Source organism: Theropithecus gelada, chromosome 17 (assembly GCF_003255815.1).
Source record: "Theropithecus gelada isolate Dixy chromosome 17, Tgel_1.0, whole genome shotgun sequence".
Classification (NCBI taxonomy): domain Eukaryota; kingdom Metazoa; phylum Chordata; class Mammalia; order Primates; family Cercopithecidae; genus Theropithecus; species Theropithecus gelada.
Genome location: NC_037685.1, coordinates 19037203 through 19040876, shown reverse-complemented (window position 1 = coordinate 19040876; position 3674 = coordinate 19037203). Strand labels below are relative to the sequence as shown.

Genomic DNA, 3674 nt, shown 5'->3' with positions numbered 1-3674 from the left:
GTAAAAGAAGATATTGCACCCATTTCAGACTCATGAAGATGAATTGTTAATCCCCTTTCGGAGGAAATAAGGCAAAGTATGCTTAGTGATTCCTTAGAGAACAAAGACCGTGCTAGTGAGAAGTAGATTTTCTACTGGAGGACTGGTAAAATAAAACGGGGGAGTGGGCCGGGCATGGTGGCTCACACCTATAATCCCAGCACATTGGTAGGCCAAGGCAGGCGGATCACGAGGTTAAGAGATAGAGACCATCCTGGCCAATAAGGTGAAACCCTGTCTCTACTAAAAATACAAAAATTAGCCAGGCATCGTGGTACGTGCCTGTAGTCCCAGTTGCTCGGGAGGCTGAGGCAGGAGAATCGCTTGAACCCAGGAAGCAGAGGTTGCAGTGAACCGGGATCGCATCTATGCATTCCAGCCTGGGTGACAGAGTGAGACTCCACCTCAAAAAAAAAAAAAAAAAAAAAAAAAAAAAAAAAAAAAAAAAAAAAGAAAAAAAGGGGAAAAAAAAAAAAAAAATATAAAAAAAAAAAAAAAAAAAAAAAAAAAAAAAAAAAAAAAAAAAAAAAAAAAAAGAAAGAAAAAGAAAAAAGAAAATGAGGAAATGGGCAATGAGATAAGCAATACGGGGCTCCCAGACTGTAGAGAAAACATTTCAGTTACGGATCTGCATCAGTGCCCATCCAATGAGTGACACCTTCCAGAACTTTGACACTCGATGTGACCCCCACCCCACAGACTACCTACCTGCTTGCCTAGCCCCCTGGACTCTATATGTGGGGGCTCTTCAAATGCTAACCTTGCAGAAAACACTGAGAACTCTGGGCATTAAACTGCCGAGGGCTACAGTCAGGTCTTAATTCCCAACACTGGGTTCAACGAAGTTCCAAAACTAAAGTCTCAAAAAATCCCACTGACCTGGGATTAAACCCTAAAGTGAGAACATCTGAGTATTGTTTTTCTCACAGAGAGAAATTTTAGAAGTACAATAGGAAAGAAAATGAAAACATGGATGGCCAAAAAACCTGAAGAAGTGCCTACAACATCTATGAACTTCACATATTTAATTTTCGTAAAACACTAAAGGCAATATTGCTTTCTACGTTTTACAGACAACAAACTGAGGTTCAGTGATTCAAAGTCAGGCTTCAAATCCAGGCCCCTAAAGCCTATTCTATCCAGCACTTTTCACCACACCCACTTGCCTCTCAATTATATTTCTGCAAACTGGGCATTCTTATTGTTTCTAGCATTTTTATGACCTTGTTCCCACTTATAAAATAGGGAGATTAGAATAAATCACCTCAAAGTCACTTCTCAGCTCTGTAATTTATTAAAAGAAAGGACCTTCCTACAAGGCAGAGGCCTGAGGATAACAGGATTCTTTTAAAGTTTGGAAACACCCTGTCCCCTCACTTGGGGAAGAAGACAAAGAAGGAATCCATGGGGGAGCTGGTCATGGGCTGAGAAACCAGGCAAGTGTGAATTCTAATCCTGGTGCTGACATTGACTTCCTCTTAATCCTCAGAGTCACTTTGTTTCTGAGTTTCCATCTATGCAACAAGGTTAATAGGACTCATCAATCTCCCAGGAGGGTGTTCATGTCTGCTCAGCATTTGTAAGGAGCTAAAGTCTCACTTCTGAGAGCTTGTGCTGTGTTACACAAGGGTACCCCTAGGAAACAAAAATCATGAATGCTCTAATTCAGGTTACTGAAAACTGCATTAAAAAATAATAGTAGTATGTGTTTCCAAAAACTTGCTCAATTATCTCCAATATAAATTCATTTTGAAAATCAATAGTTCAGTATTTGTTCAGATAGTAAGAAGAAAAAATATGTAGCTAAAGTCCAACCTATCAGAAGGCACATAGTAATAGAGGTTCTAGAATAAAATCAGACATTTTGGAATTCCACAACCTCAGAAATGCAATGTAGTCTCCTTTTTTTTCTGTTTTATTTTAATTATTTTTTAATTATACTTTAAGTTCTAGGGTACATGTGCCACGTGCAGGTTTGTTACATATGTATACATGTGCCATGTTGGTGTGCTTGCACCTATTAACTCGTCATTTACATTAGGTATATCTCCTAATGCTATCCCTCCCCCCTCTTTTTTTGTTTAAATGTAATCTTTACCAACAGAATGATTGAATTTGAACACAGGCTGTTCTCATTCGAATGATCAGGATTTTTTACCCACATAAATGATCAAAATTTTTTACCCTGAAGACACATTCTGCAATAGAATCATCCAGAACTTGCAGAGTTGCTTAAATTTTGAACGGATGGAAATAGCCAAACACACCAGGAGATCCCCAGTTCTTACACTTTGTGAGGTTATTCAATCTGCCAGGTAAGCTTCATGTTTACAGGCCTTTTTGTACATGATTTGTATATATGTATTTGGAAATACACACATGTATCACGTATATACATGTTTAAATATTGTGTATATATGTGTGTATATACATTTATATACATATGTGTGTGTGTGTATATATATATACACACACACACACACATAAAAAATGTGCTCCCAGATCATACAGCTTTAAGCATAAAATCTTTTTTTCTGGCCTACTGTGATGAGGGCGCCTTGGAGAGGAAGGGAGGGGAGTGTGTCAGCAAGCTGTGTCTCTGCATCTGTATTTCCTCCATCCTCTGCATAATGGGAAGATAAATTTTCTGACACTGCTCTCATACCTTATTATCATCAGAGACTAATCACTTCTATGCTTCCCTTGAAAAGCAGTGAGACTTGCTTTTATTTTGTGTAGGTCTTCCATACGATTTTTTCTTTCACGCCTAACAATTTCCGATGGCCTTTCTCAGACTGTGATAGAGCAGGGACTTCTTTTTCCCACTCAACTCCATTATGACATCACACTAGCTATGCAAACCACAGAGTAAAGCAAACAAAAGAATTTTTCATTTTCTTTTTCATTCAATAAGGCTGCATTTTCTGTCATACTGCAACCTTTTGACCCATGTCCTAATGGTGTTGGTCACCCAAGGGCAGAAGTTCGGCCATAGGTGAAGTCTGTGTGTGTTTCTGTTGAGGAGAATGTGTTTGCGTTCACTTCCTGTTGGCTGTGCTTACACAGCGCAGTTGCTGTCCCATAGCCCTGAGATCCTGCCTGCTGAGTGAGCTACATCTCCTGAAAGGTTAAAGACAGGTTGTTTACCCTTTCTCCTTCCCCCCAGTCACCAAACCGTTTTGTCACTGCTGCAGCTGAGCTCACATTAGTTCAGTTTCACCTGGAGAAGGTTGAGGGAGTATGTGCTGTAATACCGTCTACCCCATTTGATTGCAATCATTTCCCAGACTGCGTTTCCCAACACCTGTTAGTCTATGACTCCTACATGTTGCATTAAAAATGTACCTGTGTTTGCTGTTTTAAAATGTTCAGAGCTAATGGAAAACCATATATTAAATAATTGAAGCACCATGGAGAAGTAGATTATATGGGGAAAGTTCTGATTTAAATAAGAAAATCACACACTTTTCCCCAAAGGATCATGCTTTTTTTCTCTTTACTATGTCTACTACCCCACCTCACCTGCTTGCTTTAGCATCCTACCAACTCTGTTTCCAGGAGATGAACATTCTAACTGCCACTAGCATTTGTGCTAAGTAGCTGACTTGCTATGGGAAGTGTTGCTGCATGCAAGC

General features: G+C 39.4%; 1 long non-coding RNA gene across 1 annotated transcript; it reads right to left on the bottom strand.

The window, feature by feature from the left end:
* Positions 1–1317: 1317 nt before the first annotated feature.
* Positions 1318–2803, bottom strand: LOC112610606. The gene is made up of 2 exons (XR_003116441.1): positions 2705–2803; positions 1318–1674 (listed from the first exon to the last, which is right to left on the bottom strand). It is a non-coding gene; the product is annotated as an uncharacterized LOC112610606 (long non-coding RNA).
* Between the last annotated feature and the right edge of the window lie 871 nt (positions 2804–3674).